The following is a 26448-nucleotide window of genomic DNA, read 5'->3' on the forward strand; positions in this document are numbered from 1 at the left end:
TAGGCGGACATGCCCACTGGCCAGCCACATCATTAGATGGAGCACGGCCTTGGCTCAATACAAGTGTATGAAGTGAGGCATTGGCCACTGGCAGGGAGTATGTATAACTCATGCATACCCTCCTGTCCCAGGTCAGAAACCGGCAAATCTCCGCAGCGCACAGTGCGTGACTGCAGACTTATTGATTTGGACTGGACAACCCCTTTAACACTTAAAACTATAGAGCACTCTAATTATGCTAATGCATTAATATAGTAACATTCAAAAATGTTTTCTTTATAGTGCTATTTTAATCCTATGATATTTATACATTCTGATATATCTGTGTAGGAGGTCTTCATGTATTTTACTTGTATCATTATGTGGTCAGGTGATGTAACGCCACAACCAGATACTATAGATTGCTGTTAATTGTATATTGCTTTGCATGTGCCTGCAGAAGGAATCAAATCAGTTCAGAAATGCATTTCACAGTGTTTGATAAATTTTCCTTGGGTAAATTTTTGGCACTGAATCTGTGTATATTTCAGCAGCACCCGATATCCTACATGTGCACACCACCTATTGGAAGTAGCAATTAGTGCTGAGCATTCCGATACCGCAAGTATCGGGTATCGGCCGATATTAGCGGTATCGGAATTCCGATACTGACTTCCGATACTTTTGTCATATCGGATACCGGAATCGGAATCGGAAGTTCCCATCATGCTATGAGCCTGCTTGCTTTGATTAAGCCAATGGGAATCCTCCGAAGTGTGGGCACATCCTGTTAGGCATGTAGGCATGTTAACTATTGGCATGGCTGTGATTGGCTGCCAAAATGATGTCATGATGCACTATAAAAGCCACCGCAGCCGCCATTTCTGGTTCACTCTGCTGTGAATTCAGTTAGGGACAGGCTGCTGTAGAAGACTGTGAGGGACAGTTAGAAATAGCGATTCCACCAAACATCTAGTGCTTTACCCAGGCTACATAAACCACCACTGTAGCCTTCTTTGCCCTAGCAGCAGTGTTCACAGCTGTCTGCAAGGGCTGTGTGAGTGCAGCTCACACTGTGGAGTGGGTCCTGCAGCCACGTCAGGTTGTAGGCTACCCAGCGTGCCTCACTGCTGCCTCATACATCTTTTAATTTTTGAGCTGCATTTTTTACATAATTTCAATCTAGTGTGCTTCCATCCGTATCCATATACGTTGGTTGCAAACACTAGTAGTAGACAGCGGAGCCTTTCTGCAGCCTTTCAGTGCTAGTGTCCACTTTGCTGCACTGTTCACGGCTGTCTGAGAGGTCTCTGACTGTGTGTGAGTGCAGCTCACGCTGAGTAGTGTGTCCTGCAGCTACGTCTGGTTGTAGGACGCTCAGCGTGTCACTGCCTCACACATTTTTCTTTTATTGCAGCTCATTTTTTCTTCTATTAGTGTGCATCCATCCGTCTCCATCTACGGTGGTTGCAAACACTATATAGGAGTACACAGCGGAGCCTTTCTGCAGCCTGTCAGTGCCAGTGCCCACTTAGCTGCACTGTTCACGGCTGTCTGAGAGGTCTCTGACTGTGTGTGAGTGCAGCTCACGCAGAGTAGAGTGTCCTGCAGCTACGTCTGGTTGTAGGACGCTCAACGTGCGTCACTGCCTCACACATATTTGTCTTTGAGTGCAGCTCATTTTTTCTTCTCCTATTAGTGTGCATCCATCCGTATCCATCAACATTGGTTGGTTGCAAACACTATATAGGAGTAGATAGAGGAGCCTTTTTTTCTGGCTTGTGCCCTGCTGGCGCAGCCAGATTAGTATTACCCAATTTTTTTGGAGCCTCATCTTTTGCATTGTAGGTTACCTGCCTGCATTGTAATAGCTCCAAAAAGTTGGTGATACTATCAGTTTCAATTCTTTGTTCACATACTTTGAGTTTGTTTCCAACAAAGAAACCACAAAAAAAGTTCACCAAACACTACATTTGGAACTTGTGTAGGCCACATCAGCTCCTATTAAAGTGTAGTCCACACACACACACTTCATAAAATTAGTGTTTCTTGTACCTGTAACCAGCTGTTCAGGAATAAGCACACTAAGGCGTGGGCGTGGGCGTGGAGTTTCAGCAGGGAGAGGACGTGGGGATTCTGCAGGGAGAGGACGTGGGGATTCTGCAGGTAGAGGACGTGGGGATTCTGGGCCTGCTGCGGGCACCAGTGGATCAGCATCCCCCAGTTTTAGCAGGCAACAGTCCTTTATGCGCAGCTTTGTAGGACCTCAACGTACCCCACTGCTGCGGGAGGAACAAATTGAAGCCGTTGTCGGATGGATGGCAGCTAACGCATCGACTTCAATTACTTCCACAGCCTCTCAGGACCAGAGCACCGAAGAGCAACCATCTGTCTCTTCACCACCTGCCAAAGTGCCCAGGCAGTCAGAGAGACATGGACAGGAGCCATCACAGTCTCTACTTCTGTTCTCGGAATCTGTTGGCTTGGAAAGAGGGGGCCAGCCAAGCAGCATTCCTGAATGTGAAGAAGAGGGAGTATGCAGTGATGCGCAACTTCTTTGTCCCTCTGAATCTGAAGAGGCGAGTGGGCCAGTGCCTATGGTCAGCACACCTCAGTACGCATCAGATGATGATGAGACTCAGTTGCCACTTTCTGGTGCGTACGGTGCTGGCGAAACAACCCCGGAGAAGCAGCTGTTTGAAGAGGGGAGGGAAGATGATGAGGTCCTTGACCCATCATGGCGTGAGGAACAGGAAGGTGGTGGGAGCAGCTCGGAGGAAGAGATTCTCCTACCGGCCAAAACAGGAGGCAGAGGGAGGGGGAAGACTTGGTTGCCTGTACCCTCCACTTCGGCACCCGTTAGGAGCATTCCTCATTCCAAAGGCAAAACGGGCGCTCCCAAGAGTTGCATGGCGTGGTCCTTTTTTGACACAGTTGCAGATGACATTTGCTTTGTCAAATGCAAGCTGTGTCATCAGATAGTCAAAAGAGGGAGAAATGTCAGCAACCTCAATACCACAAATATGTGGAAACATGTGCGCACCAAGCACGAGTTGGAGTTGCAGAGACACCCTGAAGACGTAGGCCAACGTACAGCACCACCTACCACCTCTTCAGTTCGTGTTGGGGCCTCTTCCTCCAGCTCACACACTGCTGGTTCGGCTTCCTCACAGGATCACCAAGGAAGAACCTCTGCCACTGTTGTCCGGAGACCCTGTCAGATTCCACCCATAGCAGCACGTTCCCATCCATCACAGCCATCGGTAGCACAGGCATGGGATAAAAGGCGCCCTTACTCGGCAAACCATCCCCGAGCACAGTCTCTGAATGCTGGCATTGCCAAACTTCTGGCAGTTGAAATGCTGTCATTCAGGCTGGTGGACACTGACACCTTCCGGGACTTAATGGCATTGGCAGTCCCCCAATACAACGTGCCCAGCCGCTTTTATTTCAGCAGGCGAGCCGTCCCTGCCCTGCAGAAACATGTTGAGGGCAAAATAAAACATGCGCTACTAAACGCCGTTAGTAGCAAGGTCCACCTGACCACCGATGCGTGGACCAGTAACCATGGACAGGGACAATACCTTTCCCTCACTGCCCACTAGGTCAATGTTGTGGAGCCGGGTACAGATCTGGAGAGTGGCGCTGTACGTGTTCTTCCAACGCCACGGATTGCAGGACTCCAGTCTGTACACATAGACTCCTCCTCCTACTCAAGTTCCTCAGAAACAGCAGAGCAGGAGCCTGTTACGACCAATATGAGCACAGCCGTGGCCAAACATCAACAGGCTGTACTCAAATTAATTTATTTGGGGAATCGAAGCCACACAGCGCAGGAGCTCTGGAATGCTATCAAGCAGGAGAGCGATGTGTGGTTTGGGCCAGCGAATCTCCAGCCGGGCTTGGTAGTGTGTGACAATGGCCGAAATCTGGTGGCAGCTCTTGGCCTAGGCAACCTCACACACATCCCATGTCTGGCACATGTGCTTAACTTGGTCGTGCAGAGCTTTCTGAGGGACTATCCGGATCTTGATGCACTGTTGCACAAGGTCCGCATAGAGTGCGCTCACTTGCGGCGTTCCAGCACGGCAAGATCGCGCCTCGCTGCTCTGCAGCGACGATTTGGCCTTCCGGAACATCGCATCATATGTGACCTACCCACCCGGTGGAATTCAACGTTACATATGTTGGAGCGGTTGTGTGAGCAGCAGGCAGCAGTCATGGAGTACCAGCTGCATCAGGCGCAAACAAGTCGCACTGTGCGCCGTTCACACTTCAGCACCATTGAGTGGGCCTCTATGAAGGACATCTGCCTCGTTTTGCGTGCCTTCGATGAATCCACGCGGATGGCGAGTGCAGATGATGCACTAGTCAGCATGACTGTCCCCCTTATCTGCCTGCTTCAACAAACACTGCAAGCACTAAGGGATGAGGTTTCGGAAGAGGTGGAGGATGAGGAGTCCCAAATGCCATCTGCTTCTGGACAGTCTGCGCTACGTGTTTCCTCACAAAGGCCTAGGCAGGGGACACTTTGTGAGGAGGATGAGGAGGAGTCGATGGAGGAGGAAGACATCTCTCCAGAGGAGGGAGGTACACAAACCTCTACTCAGTATGTACAGCGAGGGTGGGGTGATGCAGAGCAGGCCGAGGTCACGCCTCAAACAGGGGACAGCGGTTCTTTGGCAGTTGGGAGTCTGCAGCTAATGGTTGATTTCATGCTGCAGTGCCTGAGAAACGACCGCCGCATCGCCCACATTCTCGTCTCGGCTGATTATTGGGTGTACACCCTCCTAGATCCTCGCTACCGGGACAGCGTACAAAGGCTCATACCAACGTTGAACCGGGAGCGTAAACTGCGGGAGTACGAAGAGTCACTGGTGCAGTCCATAATGTTTTCCATTCCACCCGACAGCATTGTTGCTAGTGCTTTACAAAGCAGCTCTGTGCGTCGAGGCAGTGGAGGAAACTCTGCACAAAGAGGGAGCAGAGGCAGCGCCGCAGCACAAGGCAAGACCACTATGGCCCAAATGTGGCAAAGTTTTGTGTGTCCACCACAATTGTCTACACCATCAGCGACGCCTCGAGTCAGCAGGAGGCAACGCTTCCGTCAGATGGTGTCAGACTACATGACTTGCCCTGTCACTGTACTCCCAGATGGCTCTTCCCCCTTCAAGTTTTGGGTCTCTAAGCTGGATACCTGGCCAGAGCTTAGCCAGTATGCATTGGAGGTGCTGGCTTGCCCTGCTGCCAGTGTATTATCGGAACGTGTCTTTAGTGCCGCAGGTGGTGTACTAACAGACCGTCGCACGCGACTATCTTCCGATAATGTTGACCAGCTGACTTTTCTGAAAATGAACAAGGCCTGGATCTCCAAAGACTTTGCCATTCCTCTTACACACTAAATTAGTGGTTGGCAACTGTATCCAGGTCTGCTGGTGTGTTCATTTTTCTACCACCTGAACTATAATCCCTGTGCTTCAACACAGCCAGTTGTCGCTCAGATGTGTTGTCTGCACAGAGAAACACACTAGCTCCTGTGTTAGTGGAGTTCAGTAACGCCAGCTGATCCCCTGCTGTGTGGATGGCAAAGTCACCAGCTCCATCAACATTCAAACCACTACCCCGCCATCTACATCTCTGAAGTGGCGTCAGCACAATCTACACTTGTTCCTGTGTTCCTGTGGCTCAGTCCCATCAGTTAATCCCCTGATGTGTGTCCGGCAAGGTCTCCTGCTCTGTCCACATTCCCATAACCAGTAGTGGGAATGAGGACAGAGCTGGCGAACTTGCCGGACAAACATCAGGGGATCAACTGACGGGACTGAGCACCAGTAACACAGGAACAAGTGTAGATTGTGCTGACGCCACTTCAGTGATGTAGCTGGCGGGGTTGGAGGCCAGGGTAAATAGTAGAGACAGTGGAGCCAGAGGCCTAAGTGGAGCATGGTTAGAATCAGTAGTAGTCAACAACCTCCATAAAAACCGCTGCCCATTGGCCTCTGCATGCGGCATGCGTAATCCTGGGCTCCAACAGCGTCAGTTGGTGTTCAGAAGTGTCATCTCCACAGAGCCAAACACATTCGTTCAAGTGTTAGTGGGGTTCAGCACTGCCAGCTGTTCCCCTGCTGTGGAGATGACAAGTCTCCTGCTGCCTACACCTGCCAAAATCCAGTAGGCCCCAGCCTGCTCCACGCCTGATCCTGGGCTCCAACAGCGTCAGTTGGTGTTCAGAAGTGTCGTCTCCACAGAGCCAAACACATTCGTTCAAGTGTTAGTGGGGTTCAGCACTGCCAGCTGTTCCCCTGCTGTGGAGATGGCAAGTCTCCTGCTGCCTACACCTGCCAAAATCCAGTAGGCCCCAGCCTGCACCACGCCTGATCCTGGGCTCCAACAGCGTCAGTTGGTGTTCAGAAGTGTCATCTCCACAGAGCCAAACACATTAGTTCAAGTGTTAGTGGGGTTCAGCACTGCCAGCTGTTCCCCTGCTGTGGAGATGGCAAGTCTCCTGCTGCCTACACCTGCCAAAATCCAGTAGGCCCCAGCCTGCTCCACGCCTGATCCTGGGCTCCAACAGCGTCAGTTGGTGTTCAGAAGTGTCGTCTCCACAGAGCCAAACACATTCGTTCAAGTGTTATTGGGGTTCAGCACTGCCAGCTGTTCCCCTGCTGTGGAGATGGCAAGTCTCCTGCTGCCTACACCTGCCAAAATCCAGTAGGCCCCAGCCTGCTCCACGCCTGATCCTGGGCTCCAACAGCGTCAGTTGGTGTTCAGAAGTGTCATCTCCACAGAGCCAAACACATTCGTTCAAGTGTTAGTGGGGTTCAGCACTGCCAGCTGTTCCCCTGCTGTGGAGATGGCAAGTCTCCTGCTGCCTTGACCTGCCAAAAGCAACAGGCCCCAGCCTGCTCCTCGCCTAATCCTGGGCTCCAACAGCGTCAGTTGGTGTTCAGAAGTGTCGTCTCCACAGAGCCAAACACATTCGTTCAAGTGTTAGTGGGGTTCAGCACTGCCAGCTGTTCCCCTGCTGTGGAGATGGCAGTCTCTCCTGCTGTCTCCGCATTCCAAAGACAGTAGGCCTCTGCCTACACCCTCCTATTTCCTGGGCTTCAACACAGCCAGTTGTAGCTCGGAAGTGCCGTCCACACGGAAAGAGACACTTGCTCCCGTGTCTCAGTGGGGTTCAGTAACGTCAGCTGATCCCCTGCTGTGTGGATGGCAGTCTCTCCTGCTGTCACCACATTCCAAATACAGTAGGCCTCTGCCTACACCCTCCTATTTCCTGGGCTTCAACACAGCCAGTTGTAGCTCGGAAGTGCCGTCCACACGGAAAGAGACACTTGCTCCCGTGTCTCAGTGGGGTTCAGTAACGTCAGCTGATCCCCTGCTGTGTGGATGGCAGTCTCTCCTGCTGTCACCACATTCCAAATACAGTAGGCCTCTGCCTACACCCTCCTATTTCCTGGGCTTCAACACAGCCAGTTGTAGCTCGGAAGTGCCGTCCACACGGAAAGAGACACTTGCTCCCGTGTCTCAGTGGGGTTCAGTAACGTCAGCTGATCCCCTGCTGTGTGGATGGCAGTCTCTCCTGCTGTCACCACATTCCAAATACAGTAGGCCTCTGCCTACACCCTCCTATTTCCTGGGCTTCAACACAGCCAGTTGTAGCTCGGAAGTGCCATCCACACGGAAAGAGACACTTGCTCCCGTGTCTCAGTGGGGTTCAGTAACGTCAGCTGATCCCCTGCTGTGTGGATGGCAAAGTCTCCTGCTGCCTACACAGTCGTACTACTACTGATTTTTAACCGTGCTCCAATTAGGCCTGTGGCTCCACTGTCTCTCGTATTTCCCCTGTCCTCCAACCCTGCCAGTTACAGCTCCGAAGTGGCATCTGCACAATCCACACTTGTTCCTGTGTTACAGGTGTTCAGTCCGGTCAGTTAATCCCCTTATGTGTGTCCGGCAATGTCGCCTGCTCTGTCCACATTGCCGGACACAAATCAGGGGAATAACTGACCGGACTGAACACCTGTAACACAGGAACAAGTGTGGATTGTGCAGACGCCACTTCGGAGCTGTAACTGGCGGGGTTGGAGGACAGGGGAAATACGAATATCAGTGAAGCCACAGGCCTAAGTGGAGCTTGGTTAAAATTAGTAGAAGTCTACAACCGATCTTAAAATTTCTTCAATGCAGCCTCAGCCTGCTCCGTGCTTGTCCCTGGGCTTCAACACAGCCAGCTGTTGCTCGGAAGTGCCGTCTTCACAGAGTAAAACACTAGCTCCTGTGTTTGTGGGGTTCAGTAACGTCAGCTGTTCCCCTGCTGTTTTGATGGCAATCTGTCCTGCTGCCTCCCAATTGACAGCACATCAGGCCTCAGCCTGCTAAGTGCTTGTCCCTGGGCTCCAACATCGCCAGTTGCTGCTCATAACTGACTTTGGCACGGGTACTCCCTCCTGCCCAGCTTGGTTCCAGCCCTGCCTGCTGTTTCCGGGAAGTGTCAATGTCAGTTTGCCACCCCAAGTTGCCATGTCGTGTTGCGGTTGGGTTAGCCGAGGCTAGGGTGCCAGCAGTTTAGGTGCTTCCTATGTGGACTGCGGGTTCTGGTAAGAAAGGCTTGTTCCGTAGTGCCAGTAGGACAAGCACCCCCTGTAGGACTGTGTGATTCGGTAACTGCGGCCAGCTTGCGGCATGCCAACTTTGCTTTTCAGGGGTAACTTCAGCTGCCCCTCCGGGTTCCAGCACCGTCAGCTGGTTCTCGTCAGAGCCTTTGGCCTAGGTGCCTCCATCTCGGTATCCGAGTTCCGGCAACGTCTGCTGGTCCTTGGTAGTGCTTTGTAGCACAGGTACCTCCGGCTTAGTAACCGGGTTCCAGCACCGTCAGCTGGTCCTCGGTTGTGCCATTGGCTCTTATTCCTTCTGCTGCCCCTCCGGGTGCCAGCACTGTTAGCTGGTCCTCGCTATTTACATTTGCTCTTGCAGCTTATGCTACCCCTCTGGGTTCCAGCACCGTCAGCTGGTTCTCGTCAGAGCCTTTGGCCTAGGTGCCTCCATCTCGGTATCCGAGTTCCGGCAACGTCTGCTGGTCCTTGGTAGTGCTTTGTAGCACAGGTACCTCCTGCTTAGTAACCGGGTTCCAGCACCGTCAGCTGGTCCTCGGTTGTGCCATTGGCTCTTATTCCTTCTGCTGCCCCTCCGGGTGCCAGCACTGTCAGCTGGTCCTCGCTATTTCCATTTGCTCTTGCAGCTTATGCTACCCCTCCGGGTTCCAGCACTGTCAGCTGGTTCTCGTCAGAGCCTTTGGCCTAGGTGCCTCCATCTCAGTATCCGAGTTCCGGCAACGTCTTCTGGTCCTTGGTAGTGCTTTGTAGCACAGGTACCTCCTGCTTAGTAACCGGGTTCCAGCACCGTCAGCTGGTCCTCGGTTGTGCCATTGGCTCTTATTCCTTCTGCTGCCCCTCCGGGTGCCAGCACTGCCAGCTGGTCCTCGCTATTTCCATTTGCTCTTGCAGCTTATGCTACCCCTCCGAGTTCCAGCACCGTCAGCTAGTTCTCGTCAGAGCCTTTGGCCTAGGTGCCTCCATCTCGGTATCCGAGTTCCGGCAACGTCTGCTGGTCCTTGGTAGTGCTTTGTAGCACAGGTACCTCCTGCTTAGTAACCGGGTTCCAGCACCGTCAGCTGGTCCTCGGTAGTGCCATTGGCTCTTGTTCCTTCTGCTGCCCCTCCGGGTGCCAGTACCGTCAGCTGGTTCAAGAGGACAAAGAACAGGAAGACAACCACCAAGATGCAGAACAACAAGAGAGAGAAGACAAAGAAGCATAAGAAAACAAAGCAGAAGAACATTAAGCATAAGACTAATACTCTGAGCAAATGATATTATCTTATTTATAAGCAGAAAAAGACTAAGCAGTGTATGGGGGTGAGTCCGTTCCTCCTCGTGGTGCCCCTGGAAAAGGCCTGCTGCTGCAGGCCAAACTGAACGCGGACAAATCCTGTTGTAAATCTTTTGTGACAGGCAGAACGGAAGGTGTAAACTTCTAACTTTTCTAGATAACAACTACAGGAATGCCTGACACAAACAAGAATATGATGAAGAAGAATAGGAAGAAGGTGAAGAAGTTGAATATGTAGAATAATAATTGTTGAATAAGAAGAATATGAAGAATGTAAGAAAAGGAAGAAGAAGAAGAATGTAAAAAAGGAAGTAGAAGAATTTAAAAAAAGGTAGAAGAAGAAGAATGTAAAAAAAGGAATAAGAAGAATGTAAAAAAAGGAAGTAGAAGAATGTAAAAAAGGAAGAAGAAGAAGAATGTAAAAAAAGGAATAATAATAAGAAGAAGAAGGTAAAAAAAGGAAGAAGAATAAGAAAGAAGAAGAAAGAAGAATAAGACATACATGTCTGGCAAAATATAAATGAGGCTAACATAGTCAATATCTTTGTAACTCCTAACATCTTTAAAAAAAAAGTTTAATTCCTGCTATTCCATTTGATTGAGCTAAACCTCTATGGCTTTAATGTCTCCTCCACCTCCCACAATACATTCTACATTATTCTTAGTTGTTTTTCTTCATGTAGAATTAACCTACAAGGAAAGAAAGGGTTTTTTTTAATTCCGATATTTTGGCCCCATTGACTTGCATTGGTTCCAATCGGCGATACCGATACTTTTTTTTAAGATCGGCCGAACCATTCCGATCCGATATTTTCAAGTATCGGCTGGTATCGCTCAACTCTAGTAGCAATCCTATAATCAATATTGACCCTTTAACAAGCATTGCCACATGACTTAGGGTAAAAGCCAAACCGGATACTCAATTTGCAGACATGGTGTTTCGGGGTACCGCTCCTTGTTAGTGTGAGATCTGCATTGGCCGTGTAAGAGGCGTCTGACCAATATCCAAGTGGTAACGTTTCTCCATGCAGAGAGTGACATGTCAAACCTGATGTTGTTAAGGCCTGCGGAACGCACTAAATAATATAAGAGGAGATATGAAACAACAGGAGGGAAGGATCCAGCGAGAAAATAGCAGTCTAAAAAATAACTTTTAATCCATTATTTAAAAACATGGACGGCACAAAGTTGTCAGGTAAAAAAACACATTGCTGTCCGATCAACGCGTTTCGACTTTGCAGTCTTCGTCAAGATCTGTCTACTAGATGAAACATACATAATTATATACAAGGAAGTTGAACATGATTGGTCAGACAATACACACAATTTGAATATCCTATTTAAACATAATACATGCAAAAAATACAAAACAAAACAATTTTTTTAACCCCTTACTGTCATGTGACGTACTATCCCGTCCATGTGCCCTGGGACTTAATTCTCAGGGATGGGATAGTACGTCACAGCGATCAGCGGCGCCCACGTTGTGAGCGCCGCTGATCGCGGCCGGGTGTCAGCTGATTATCACAGCTGACACCCGGCACAATGTGTCAGGTGCGTCACGGACCGCCTCCGATATGTTAACCCCTTGCACACCTCAATCAAACACGATCGCAGTGTACCGGGGGTTAAAGGGAAGCATCGGCAGGGAGGGGGCTCCCTCCGTGCTTCCCTGAGCCCCCCACAGCAGCGTAATGTGCAGCGCTGCTGCGGGGGGCTCCATCCCTGCAGGTCCCCGAATCCAAGATGGCAATGGAGACCTTCGGGGGCCTGCAGGGAGCTGGCTTCCTCAGTGCCTGCAAAGCGCAGGCATGAGGAAAGCCTGTGCAGTGCCTGTGACAGATTGCTGATCTGTCACAGTGATCTGTGATGTGACAGATCAGCGATCTGTCACATGACAGGTGTGTCCCCCCTGGGACAATGTAATTAAGTTAAAAAAAAAGTGTAAAAATAATTTTTAAAAAATCGCTAAATAAATTAGAAAAAAATATATTCCCTAATAAATCCATTTTTTGGAAATAAAAAAAACAATAAAAGTACACATATTTGGTATCGCCGTGTCCGTAACGACCCTCCCTATAAAACTGTCCCACTAGTTAACCCCTTTAGCCAACCCCTTAAAAAATAAAAATAAAAAACTAAGCAAAAATTAATGATTAATTATCATACCGCCAAACAAAAAGTGCAATAATGCGCGATCAAAAAGACGCATATAAATATACATGGTACCTCTGAAAACGTCATCTTGTCCTGCAAAAAACGAGCTGCCATACAGCATCATCAGCAAAAAAATAAAAAAGTTATAGTTCGCAGAATAAAGTGATGCAAAAATAATTTATTTTTTATATAAAATTGTTTTCATTGCATAAAAGCGCCAAAACATAAAAAAATGACCTAAATGAGGTATCGCTGTAACTGTACTGACCCGAAGAATAAAGAGGCTTTATCAATTTTACCACAGGTGGAACGGTGTAAACGCACCCCCCAAAAGAAATTCATGAAACGCTGGTTTTTGTTCATTCTGCATCTCAAAAATCGCAATAAAAAGCGATGAAAAGACGTCACGTGCCCGAAAATGATACCAATAAAAATGTCAACTCGTCCCGCAAAAAATAAGACCTCATGTGACTCGGTGGGTCAAAATATGGAAAAATTATAGCTCTCAAAATATGGTGATGCAAAAACTATTTTTACAATAAAAGGCGTCTTTTAGGCTGTGTGCTCACGATGCGATTTTTAAGCGTTTTTGCCACGATTTTCGGCTTGAAAACGCGGCAAAAACGTTTAAAAATTGTGTATAGAACTCACCCCATGCATTCCTATGGCATTCCGCACATGCTGTGCTAATGCTGCATTTTTTTCCTTGGCAGAATCGCATCGCGGAAAAAAATCGCAGCATGCTCATTCTTTTGTGCGGAATCTCAAAAAATTGCCGCCATTCCACACCCATGGGAATGCATGAGAATTGCTTACGTCCCGCATGTGGCTATGCCCACCATGCGCAAAGTAAAGCATCTCATGTGCGGTTGGTACCCACGGTGTGGAGGAGAGGAGACTGTCCTCCAGGCCCTGGGTACCATACCCCTGTAAAAAAAAGAATAAAAAATAAAAAATTGGGGTATATTTACTTTCCGACATCCCACGCTGCCTTCCTGGCCTCAGCGTTCCCAGTAATACCTTAAAGCAAGGTCCTGTGATGACGTAGTCTTGCGTGACTAAAGCGGTCTCGCGAGATCGCTATAGCAACGCGAGACCAACGTCATCACAGGTCTCGCAAGGCATCGCTGGGAACGGGAGCGTCGCTGAGACAGCGCGTAACGTCAGAAGGTAAATATATCCCGATTTTTTATTTTTTTATCATTTTTAACATTCTATCTTTTACTATTGAAGCTGCATAGGCAGCCTCAATAGTAAAAATCTGGTCACACTCGTCAAACACTATGTTTGATGAGTGTGACCAACCTGTCGATCACTTTCCAAGCGATGCTTCAAATCGCTTGGAAAGTGCTTGAATATCGCACGTGAAAATCGCGGCAAAATCACTATCATAATCGCGGTAAAATCACGGTGAAATCGCGCGTAAAAAAACATGCGATTTCTGGGAAGGAATCCGGTTTTCAGTGTCCGGATTTAAACGCTACGTGGGCACATAGCCTTAGCGTGTGACAGCTGTCAAAAATAAAAACCCGCTATAAATAGTAAATCAAACCCCCCTTTATCACCCCCTTAGTTAGGGAAAAAAAATAAAATTTAAAGAAAATGTATTTATTTCCATTTTCCCATTAGGGTTAGGGCTAGGGCTAGGGTTATGGTTAGGGCTAGGGTTAGGGCTAGGGCTAGGGCTAGGGTTAGGGCTAGGGCTAGGGTTAGGGCTAGGGTTAGGGCTAGAGTTAGGGCTGAGATTACGGTTAGGGGTGTGTTGGTGTTAGGGTTGGAGTTATAATTGGGGGGTTTATACTGTTCAGGCCCATCAGGGGCTCTCAAAATGTGACATGGCGTCTGATCTTATTTCCAGCCAATTCTGCGTTGAAAAAGTCAAATGATGCTCCTTCCCCTCCAAACTCTGCCATGCGCCCAAACAGTGTTTTACCCCACATATAGGGTATCAGCCTACTCAGGACAAATTTCAAAACAACTCTTGGGGTCCAATTTCTCCTGTTACCCTTAGGAAAATAAAAAATTGGGGGCAAAAATATCATTTTTGTGGAAAAAAATGATTTTTTTATTTTCACACCAGGGCGTTATTAACTTTTGTGAAGCACTTGGGGGTTCAAAGTGCTCACCACACATCTAGATAAGTTCTGTGGGGGGTGTAGTTTCCAAAATAGGGTCACTTGTGGGGAGTTTCAATAGTTTAGGTACATCAGAGGCTCTCCAAACACACATGACACCTGCAGACCATTCCATCAAAGTCTGCATTCCAAAACGTCACTACTTCCCTTCCAAGCTCCGACGTGTCCCCATACAGTAGTTTTCTCCCACATATGAGGTATCAGCGTACTCAGGACAAAGTGGACAACAACTTTTGGGGTCCAATTTCTCCTGTTACCCTTGGGAAAATAAAAAAATTGGGGACTAAATGATCATGTTTGTGGAAAAAATACAATTTTTGTATTTTCACGCCTGGGCGTTATAAACTTCTGTGAAGCCCTTGGGGGTTCAAAGTGCTCACCACACATATAGATAAGTTCCTTAGGGGGTCTAGTTTCCAAAATGGTGTCATTTCTGGGGGGTTTCCACTGTTTAGGTACATTAGGGGCTCTCCAAATGCAACATGACACCCGCAGACCATTCCATCAAAGTCTGCAATCCAAAACGTCACTACTTCTCTTTCGAGCCCCGACGTGTGCCCAGACAGTAGTTTTCTCCCACATATGGGGTATCAGCATACTCAGGACAAATGGGACAACAAATTTTGGGGTCCAATTTGTCCTGTTACTCTTGGGAAAATAAAAAATGGGGACTAAAAGATCATGTTTGTGGAAAAATTAAATTTTTGTATTTTCACGCCTGGGCATTATAAACTTCTGTGAAGCACTGTGGGGTTCAAACTGCTCACCACACATCTAGATAAGTTCCTTAGGGGGTCTAGTTTCCAAAATGGGGTCACTTGTGGGGGGTTTCCACTGTTTAGGTACATCAGGGGCTCTCCAAAAGCAACATGACACCCGCAGACCATTCCATCAAAGTCTGCATTCCAAAATGTCACTACTTCCCTTCAGAGCCCTGACGTGTGCCCACACAGTAGTTTTCTCCCATATATGGGGTATCAGCGTACTCAGGACAAATTGGACAACTTTTGGGGTCCAATTTCTCCTGGTATCCTTGGGAAAATAAAAAAATTGGTGACTAAAAGATCATGTTTGTGGAAAAAATACGATTTTTTTATTTTCACACCCGGGCATTATAAACTTCTGTGAAGCCCTTGGGGGTTCAAAGTGCTCACTACACATCTAGATAAGTTCCTTGGGGGGGTCTCATTTCCAAAATGTTGTTGGGGGTTTTCACTGTTTTGGTACATCAGGGGTTTTCCAATCGCGACATGGTGTCCGATCTCAATTCCAGCCAAAAAAGTCAAATGGCGCTGCTTCCCTTCTGAGCTCTGCCATGCGCCCAAATAGTCATTTACACCCACATATGGGGTATCAGCGTACTCAGAACACATTGCACAATAACTTTTAGGGTCCTGTTACCCTTGGAAAAATAAAAATTGGGGGTGAAAAGATCATTTTTGCGGAAAAATATGATATTTTAATTGTACCGCTGTATGTTATAAAATTCGGTGAAGCCCTTGTGGGTTCAAAGTTCTCACCACATATCTAGATAAGTTCCTTGGGGGGTCTCGTTTCCAAAGTGGGGTCACTTTTGGGGGGTTTCCACTGTTTAGGTACATCAGGGGCTCTTCAAACGTGACATGGCGTACGATCTGAATTCCAGCCAATTTTGCATTGAAAAAGTCAAACGGCGCTCCTTCCCTTTTGAGCTTTGCCATGCACCGAAACAGTGGTTCCCCCCACATATCAAGTATCAGAGTACTCAGGACAAACTGCACAATAACTTTTGCAGTCCAATTTCTCCTGTTACCCTTGGTAAAATAAAAAAAATTGAACCTGAATTATTTTTTTGTGAAAAAAAGTTAAATATTCATCTTTTTTAATTATTCAAAAATTTCCTGTGACGCACCTGAAGGGTTAATAAACTTCTTGAATGTGGTTTTGAGCACCTTAAGGGGTGCAGTTTTTAGAATGGTGTCACCTTTGGGTATTTTCTATCATATAGACCCCTCAAAGTGGCTTCAAATGTGATGTGGTCCGTAAAGATAAAATGGTGTTGCAAAAATGAGAAATCGTTGGTCAACTTTTAACCCCTATAACTTCCTAACAAAAAAAAAATTGGTTCCAAAATTGTGCTGATGTAAAGTAAACATGTGGGAAATGTTACTTATCAAGTTTTTTGTGTGCTGTATCTCTGTGATTTTAGGGCATACAAATTCAAAGTTGGAAAATTGCGAAATTTTAAACATTTTCACCAAATTTCTGTTTTTTTTTCACAAATAAACGCAAGTTATTTGAATGAATCTTTACCACTGCCATGAAGTACAATATATCACGAGAAAACAATGTCAGAATCACCAGGATCCATGGAAGCGTTTCAGAGTTATTACCTCATAAGGGGACAGTGGTCAAAATTGTAAAAATTGACCCGGTCATGAACGTGCAAACTGCTCTTGAGGGTTAAGGGGTTAAAATCTAAAAATTATATGATAAAATCACACAAAAAAAAAAGAATATGGAGAACAGGTCCAAAAAAAAAAAAAGTTTTTTAACAATGACAAGAAAAACATATAAGATGAATCAAATCAATTATAATATTTAATTAAATCTTGTCTACTGTTCAAGTCCAGCGGTACCTTTGTATTTAATGTGAAAATCCAAAACGATTCCCCGCTTAATAGCTTGCATTTATAATTGCCACCTCGGTGTGGCTTGTGGACTTTTTCAATTGCATTGAATCTGAAGGAGTTAACCCTACCTTTATGATGACTAGCAAAGTGTTTAGACACCGCAGATGGTGCAATTGCATTAGGGTTAACTACATCAGCCAAATGTTTTCTGATGCGGACCTTAAGTAGTACATCCGATATACTGTAATTTGCAGGAAATACACTCCACCTGATAGACTACATAAGGTGTATTACCATTTATGTAGTCATTAATGTAAAAAACGTTGGAATCTTGCGTTGAAAAAAATTTATCAGTTTTTCTTGCATAATTGCATGCCTTACATCTGTTGGCTCCACACTTATAAAAGCCTTTTAAATTAAGCCAAGAAGCATCTGAATCAATAAAAGCGCTGGGTGAAAGTATAGAGTCCAAAGTGGGAGCTTTTCTGGGCACAAATCGCACAGGATTTTTTAAAACCTCCTGTAATTTTTTATCCTGATTCAAAAGGGGTAAATATTTCTTTATAATGGTTACTATTTTGTTATATTGGGAACTAAAATTAGTAGTAAAAGTAACCCCTGAAGAATAAAGATTATTGCAAAATTTTGTTTTCTTATTTTTTAGAAGGTTTTTTCTATCCATTTTTATTACCTTGTTTCTAGCCAAGTTTAAATCCTCCTCAGAATACCCACGCTCTGATAATTTTATACAGGTTTTTTAGATTCATCCAAAAAAGTGGATAGATTGCTGCAATTGCGCCGCAATCTGATCAGTTCACCATAAGGGATATTTTTTACAACGTGTTTGGGATGACAAGAACTCACCATTAGAGTAGAATTACTGGCTTTGGGCTTATAATAAGGTGAAATAATCACTGAATGTTTAACATGGTCAGCAGATAAAGTCAGGTCCAAAAAATTAGTGAAAAATTATTGCAAAAATATGTGAATTTCAAATTAAATTGGTTATTGTTAATGTAGCTGACAAACTTTATGGCCTCCTCCTGTGTACCCCCCACACCAGGAGGAGGTCATCAATATAACGACCATACCATATGATTTGGTTACTGTAAGGGTTGTCATCATTATATAAAAATAATTCTTCCCAATGTGCCATAACGAGGTTAGCCGATGAAGGGGAGAATTTGCCTCCCATGCTAAGGCCATGTGCAGACGTTGCGGATTTAATTGCGGTTCTGCCGCAGTTTGTACCACGTGGAATTGCCTCAAATCCACAGTGTAGTGCACCTACAATGGAAGTCTATGGGAACCGCAGACTTGCTGCGCACATGCTGCAGAAAAAAAGCACAGAAACGTAGAGGTTTATTTTCCGCAGCATGTCACTTCTCTTCTGCGGTACCGCTGCAGTTCTGCACCCATAGACTCCCATTGTATCTTGCAAATCTGCAGCAAAACCGCAGATCTAAAAAAGATCTGTGGTTTTGCTGCTGATTTGGTGCAATTTGGGGTAGCATAAACCGCAGGAAAGGGAAATGATGTCACAGGAAGGAGAGTGTATGTGCTGTGTGAAAATAAAATGGAGTCGTACTGTCATATGGGGATGGATGTGAGGCGTATGGTTGATTTGGTAAGTAATGTCTGTGTGTGTCAGTCTGTGTCTGTGTGTCAGTCTGTGTGTCAGTCAATGTGTCTCTAGTGACAGATTGTGGTCATTCGTCGGATGGGACAGCTCTCCCATCCAAATATGATGGGAGAGTTGTCCCATCGTCAGGCAAATTACCACAATGGGTTAAAAAAAAACACATAACAGACATGTAACAAACAGTACATACAACGCACAACATGTATACATACTAACCACATACAACGTACTGATATTTGTAGCCAGGGTGGGCCAATATCCATGGCCCCTTCCTCGGCTATGAATATCAGCCCGCAGCTGTCGGCATAGCCTTTCTGGCTAAAAAATATAGGGGGACCCCACTTTTTTTGGGGGGGTCCCCCTATTGTTATAGCCATCAAAGGCTCTGCTGACAGCGGTGGGTTGATATTCATAGCTTGGGAAGATGAACCTCTTCCAAGGCTACAAAAAATCAGCACACAGTTGCTGGCTTTTCCTCTCTGGAGTTTAAAATTGGGTGGGAGCCCACGGCATTTTTTTTAAAGTCCAGACAGGGAAATCCAGTGACTGGGGCCTGATTTTTGGTATCCTGGGAAGGGGTTAATCTTCCCAGTCTATGAATATCAACCCGCAGCTGTCAGCAGAGCCTTTTATGGCTACCAAAATATAGGGTGACCCCACCTCATTTGTTTGGGGGGGGGCCCATATTCTAATAGCCATCAAAGACTCTGCTGACAGCTGCGGGTTGATATTCATAGCCTGGGAAGATTAACCCCTTCCCAGGATATAATAAATCAGCACACAGTTGCTGGATTTCCCTGTCTGGACTTGAAAAAAATGGCGGGAGTCCAGACAGGGAAATCCAGTGACTGGGGCCTGATTTTTTGTATCCTGGGAAGGGGTTAATCTTCACAGGCAATGAATATCAGCGCACAGCTGTCTGAAGAAAAAGCATCCATCGAAATCAAATTTTTAAACCAATGGAGGCCTGTATTTGGAGAGACACCCCAAATGAAAGTGGAATCTATTGGAAATGAGGCTTAGTATTGTGTGTGGCCTCCATGTGCCTGTCTGACTTCACTACAACGCCTGGCCCTCAAAATAAATACCACCCCACACCATTATTACTGACCTACTGCTAAAACGGTCATGCTGAAGGATGGCACAGGCAACAGGCTCACACTCAGCACATGTGACAGATGTAGGGTCGGTGGGTCGGGCGAGCTGGGGGGGGGTGATCCCTCTTTTATACCGCGCAGAGATGACACAGAGACAAGATGGAGGCAGGTACTGGGTACAACAGGTCCAAGTTTATTTCTTTACTTGCCGTCCGACTGACGGCCTCCTCAACACACCGCACACTTCTCTTCACTTGTCGGCCCTTCGTTTTCAGAGCCGTTTTCACACTGTACTTTTCAGCAGGGACGTATTTGTACGTACGTCCCTCCTTCACTGTTTGACGTTCCTGACAGGTCCGTCACTGTGGCCGCCCTAGGCCCGTAAACCAACAGCGCTTCCACTGGTCAGTCGTCGTGTTAAATACAGTATCTTGCACCCACTGCCATGTCTCTTCTGCGGTACCTTTCTGTCAGGACCACCCCCCTGACGTTCTCTCTCCTCAGTCCCCCTGGTCGGATTCTCCTCAGAGCCCACAGACTGGCGCAGTCCTCCTGTCACCTGAGCTCCCCCTGGGGACTGGAATCTTCTGGAACCCTCCCTCAGAATTTATAGCTCACCCGGTTCCTTGAAACTGTCACTCCAACCACGCCCCCCATGACCAACGATTTCTAAAGCCCTAAGCTGCTGTCAAGTCCTTTGCTCACACTCCTCCCTGCCATCTAATGTCCACCCAAGGTACTGCACGTCCACTACACTTTCCTAGCTGTTTCCCCACTGTAATAACTGACACCTACCTACACTGTGCAAACCTTTCCTTCTTCACTCTGACTAGTCCGTCCGTCCGTCAGGTCACCTTCCCTACACTCCCCCTTCCTTTGTCCATTGTCGTCCTCGACAATCGTCATCCCTGCCTTCGTCGTTCTGAAGCTACACCTACATTCTGTTGTCGGACCAGCTGTTGAGCCAAACCCAATATCTGCGGGGGCTGGACCATACTGGGAGCACTATGCTCTGAGCAGCCTACTGCTACTCACCAGCACGCACGCCACATGACAACGTCTTTCAAATTGGGCTAGGTACACCCATATTCTCTCTATGGCGTGTACCTTCCCCTACTCTCCCCTACTGTCACCTTCTACTATTCGGTACGCCATGATCGAGGTCTCTTACCTTCCAGATCATTACCAGCGCCCGCCTTCCTCCTTCAGGGGTGTCCGTGGTGTTGGGGACCTGACCTAGGATGGCTGTCTCTCTCACGTCTTCCATTTCTGTATCTTTCTCTCAAAAACGGGTCATGGTCGGCGTCCCGGTCTCCCAGACGTCCTCAACTCTTAGATCCCTACCGGATCTAACACTTTCCTTTGGTCCCGCAGACCTTCCCTTACCCGAACCTGTTGCATTTTACCTTGCATATTATACATCAAACAACTTTATAATAGCACAAGTACCCATTTTTATATTTTCCCTCCCCCTTCCTTGGACATGGACACTCCCTCTCTTCTACATATCCCCGCTCTGTCAGGCAATCAACTTTACGTTTGCTTTCCATACATGGAACATAAGAAAAGAGAGAAACAGAAAATAATTGCATCAGATAACTACAAAACATTTTTTTTTTTAAACGCAACTGTCCTTTTTAACCTGCACAACGGTGCACCGAAATTCTGACAGTCCAGGCCATCTCCTGATGGCCGGTAGCAAGGGGCCCCACAACCGTGGAGCTCCTGGGATGCAGGGAGTATCCTAGGAGTTCTTACTATGGGGGTTCACGGTCCTCTGGCTCAGCAACCACAGCTACCGCGTGGTAGCCACGGGGGCAGTACTCTTTGTAGTACGACACCCAGTCCCCTTCATGTAGAGCCCGGCCGTGATGAATAGATGCCACATTAATATAGACCTTTTGTCCAGTCTCATCCCGGATAAAACCGTATCCTCTAGCAATGTTGGTGTATACCAGCCGTCCCCGGGATCTTTCCACCGCCAAGCCAGCCTCCCCCTTTGAGTGGAGCAGGCTCCATACCTCCTGCTCCCGAACTTTCTTTTGCTTGATCACCTCCGCGACCCAAACGGAGGGTGCCGAGCCAGTCCCAGAGTCCGGTGGGCGGGACTTCGCTGTAAAAGCGCGTGGGGCAGAGGCGGCTGATGAAATCTGCGGCCCAGCACCCGCTGGGGCCAGGTGGCGGGTGAGGGCAGCCGGGTCCTTGGAGGCTGGAATCACAGGGCCCACTAAGTCGGCCGCAGTCGACTCTAGCAGCGGCATAACCGCGGCCTCAGGACAGGCCGCATCCACTACTTCCAATGGAGCCGGAGTAACGGCCGGTTCCAACGACACAGCTGCTATCAGCAGGGGGAACGCAGCAGCATCTTCTTTGGATGACTTCCACACTGGCGGCACCAGGCGGGGTACCTCATGGACTTGAGCAGGGGCCTCGCTCAACTCTGCATACACCACCGGGCCCGATGTACCAAGGCCATCCGGTGCGCAGGGGGCAGTGTGCTGCGGCGGAATGATGAGGGCCGCTGGCGGAGGCACTGGAGGTGCCGGGGGTACTCTCACCTTCCCCGGCGCTGTGGCCTCCATCACATCAATACGCGGCTTCACCCACAGCCTCCGTTCCTCGCTCCACTGTCCCGTGGGTCTTTCCCCCAAACTCAGGGGCTCCGCTGAGAAGTCCTCTGCTGGTATTGGTGGCGGCCGTTCTCGCTGACTCCGCTCAGGCTCCGCTCCCCAGCTCAGCATCCCGCTGCTCCCCCGTGGCTCTGAGGGCGACTTCAGGCACAGCTCCATCCCCTGCCGCCACTGCCACTCTAGGCGGCCGAGGCCCCGACACCTGCAGAGTTTCATACCGTCCGTTGGGCAGCACTTGAATGGCATCAGACAGCCACAGCCAAGTTTTTCTTCTCTGCCACTCCCTCTGTGAGGTGAGGCGTCAGCAGGCCTCTCCACCCTCCTGTCAGGGTCCAATATATGGAAGCGTCGATCTCCAGGCACATACTGCTTCCTTTTGGGGTACGTTGGAGGGGGTCCCAGTCCATTCTGAACAACTGCAAACACCCGGACCTCTCCTCTGCGCTGAAGCAACACCGCCATACTGCACAGTACCTGGTACCGCCCCGGATTCTCTGCTGGCCACACAGATCCGCCACAGCGCTCCCCATTTGTATTCCACAGGTAGGTAATTTGTATTCCACAGGTAATTGTAATCCAAACAGAGTAGTCCAAATCCTTTTCCATTCTTTGAGGCAGGTCTGCCGCAGAAGATGAAGTATTAGCGGCGGTGATCCTGCCGACTACGCCAAATGTAGGGTCGGTGGGTCGGGCGAGCTGGGGGGGTGATCCCTCTTTTATACCGCACAGAGATGACACAGAGACAAGATGGAGGCAGGTACTGGGTGCAACAGGTCCAAGTTTATTTCTTTACTTGCCGTCCGACTGACGGCCTCCGCAACACACCGCACTTCTCTTCACTTGTCGGCCCTTCGTTTTCAGAGCCGTTTTCACACTGTACTTTTCACCAGGGACGTATTTGTACGTACGTCCCTCCTTCACTGTTTGACGTTCCTGACAGGTCCGTTACTGTGGCCGCCCTAGGCCCGTAAACCAACAGCGCTTCCACTGGTCAGTCGTCGTGTTAAATACAGTTTCTTGCACCCTCTGCCACGTCTCTTCTGCGGTACCTTTCTGTCAGGACCACCCCCCTGACGTTCTCTCTCCTCAGTCCCCCTGGTCGGATTCTCCTCAGAGCGCACAGACTGGCGCAGTCCTCCTGTCACCTGAGCTCCCCCTGGGGACTGGAATCTTCTGGAACCCTCCCTCAGAATTTATAGCTCACCCGATTCCTTGAAACTGTCACTCCAACCACGCCCCCCATGACCAACGGTTTCTAAAGCCCTAAGCTGCTGTCAAGTCCTTTGCTCACACTCCTCCCTGCCATCTAATGGTCAACCCAAGGTACTGCACGTCCACTACACTTTCCTAGCTGTTTCCCCACTGTAATAACTGACACCTACCTACACTGTACAAACCTTTCCTTCCTCACTCTGACTAGTCCGTCCGTCAGGTCACCTTCCCTACACAGACATGACAGAGTGTGGAGACAACATACAGAGCGATCTGTTGCCTGCAGCATCATTAACCCTCCGTCAGGGGCAATATGTTTGATAACGAGTTTAAGGGCATTGCGCCTGTCCTGCACAGGCTAGAAAATTGGCTATATTTTTTTTTTTTTAAATTTCAATGCTCTAAAAGTGATCAGTTACCTTAATAGGAATGTAATAAATGAGAATACACATAATCAGGTGGAAAAAAAAATGTTTACTAACCAGAAAAGTAATATGTTTCAAAGTGCACACATTTTGCTATTTGCAAAAAAACCCGACAGTTCTCTTCAAAAACTATTAGTAAACATAAAATTTAGATAAGCAAAATAAATTATAAGGTTGCTGAAATAGTACTGTACTCAAAATCAAAATTCTATGTCTTGAGCATCCTCCTCACTCTCTTCATCTTGATCTGCATCAGACACATCTGGACATTCTTCCACATCATCTTCTGAATCAATGTCACTTTCTTCCCCTAAATCTTCTAGCTGTAAGGGGTCTGTCTCATCATCATCAAGCAGTATATTTTGCACTTGCTCAACATGAAGGGCATTTGACAAGTCACATATTCTCCTCGCCATTTCAGAAGAAAAGCTGAAGCAAGAGAGAGAATATGTGTTAGGCCGGGGTCACACTAACCGACGCAAAATACGGTCAGTATTTTACATGCATAATACGGATGAATGGCCCCTAAATAGTGCTCCGTATGTCATCCGTAATCAAGGTGTGGTCGCGTATGTTGCGCATGTAAGCATCCGTATGTAATCCGTATGGCATCCGTATGCTGAGATTTTCTCGCAGGCTTGCAAAATGGACATATAATGGAGCCCTATGACAGGTTTCTAACAGAAACCAAAGAATAGATATAGACACATAGAATGCATATATATATATATATATATATATATATATATATATTCTATGTGTTTATATCTATTCTTTCGTTTCTTTATTAAACCTGTCAGTGTGAGTTTACTGTATAGCGCACTGAATTGCCGGCTTTGCTAAAAGACACCGGGTGCATATTTCTCGCAAGTCACATGTGTGGTCCGTGTGGAATCCATATTTTTAGCGCACCCATAGACTTGCATTGGCGTACTACAGCCGTAGTACGCTGACAATCGCAGCATGCGAAATATACGCCTGGTGCGAGTGACCCTATAGAAAATCACTTGTCCGTGTCTAATGCGTCCTTTTTGCGACTCTCACTCGCTCGTATTCCTCGCCAGTGTGACTCCGGCCTTACGGCGCAATGTGCCTGAGAAGCACCCTCTTACTTCTAACAAAACCTTCTATGACAAATCCACAAATTTAGCACTAGCTATTCATAAAACAAGCTAAAAAAACAATTTGGATGAATAAAAACAGCAAATACTAACCGTCAAAGGTGTGATGCATTCAGGGGCAATGAGCCGGAGAAGCCAAAACACTGATATCTGATCTCCTGCAGCTCTGCAGCACAAGAGGCTTCTCAGGTTTCACACAGCCTTTAAAGTTAGGAAGGTACTGGGAAGAGGGTGTTTCCCAGACAAACCAATTAAAATAGAGAAATGAAACTAAGTGTGCTGCGCCTGTCAGATCAGTTGCCCCTGATGGAGGGTTAAGCATGACATGTTTGGCAGTGGGTCAGTAATGGTGTGGGGTGGATTTTCTTGGTAGGGCCACACAGCCCTCCAGGTGCTTGCCAGAGGTAGCCTGACTGCCAGTAGGTATCAAGTTGAGATCCTCAGACTCCTAGTGAGACCATATGCTGGTGCGGTTGGCCCTAGGTTCCTCAATGCCAGACCTCATGTGGCTGCAGTGTGTCAGCAGTTCCAGCTAGATGAAGGCATTAAAGCCATGGACTGTACCGTCCATTCCCCATAATCCGATTGACAACATCTGGGACATCATGTCTTGCTCTATCCACCAATGTCACGTTGCAACTCAGACTCTCCAGGAGTTGACGGATGCTGTAGTCCATGTCTGGGAGGACATCCCTCAGGAGAACATCCGCAACATCATCAGGACAATGGGCAGGCATTGTCGGGAGGTCATACAGGCACGTGGAGGTCACGCACAATACTAAGCCTCATTTTTACATTTTTCAAGTTTAATTTGTTATGTGTCTCCAAATCCAGGCCTCCTTTGGTTCAAAAATTTGATATCCATTCATGATTTTTATGTGATTACGTTGACAGCACAATCAACCTTGTACCAAACAAAATATTCAATTAGAATATTTCATTCATTTTCATATAGGATGTGTTATTTGTGTTCCCTTTATTTTTCGGAGCTGTGTATACATAACATATAGAGATGTGTGTGTCTCTCTCCATATATATATGTATATATATAAACTAGAGGTGTGACCGATGCTATCGCATCGGGAGGGAAGTGTGTGTACGTGTGTGTGTGTATGTGAGTGTGTGTGTGTGTGTGTATGTGAGTACAGGTGGTGGTGAGGGGGGTCAGCGGCGGCAGGTCCAGCGGTGGGGGGGCCTGGTGGCAGGCAGCAGGCAAGCTGCAGTCTGACGGAGGTGGGTGTCCTGGTACCGGCGCTGCGTTATTTTGATATGGCGGTCGGCGTACTTACGACCTGCACAATTTGCATTTTTTTATTTCATTTTCTATATGCTAGCAAACTAAATATGAAGATGTTAATAACATATTTTTATCCATTACAGATAAGGGACATGCCAGCTATCTGGGACCCGGCCAATGAGGCCTACAAGGATAAATATACAAGGGATATGTGTTCGACCAGAATCTGCCGTCAGCTGTATCCAGATTCTGATGGGTACACCGTTGCCCTGCAGCAGAAAATTAGTAAGTAATTTTTGATATGTTGTTT

The sequence above is a fragment of the Dendrobates tinctorius genome, unplaced genomic scaffold, assembly GCF_039654945.1.
Source record: "Dendrobates tinctorius isolate UK_male_01 unplaced genomic scaffold, ASM3965494v1 ptg000160l, whole genome shotgun sequence".
Classification (NCBI taxonomy): domain Eukaryota; kingdom Metazoa; phylum Chordata; class Amphibia; order Anura; family Dendrobatidae; genus Dendrobates; species Dendrobates tinctorius.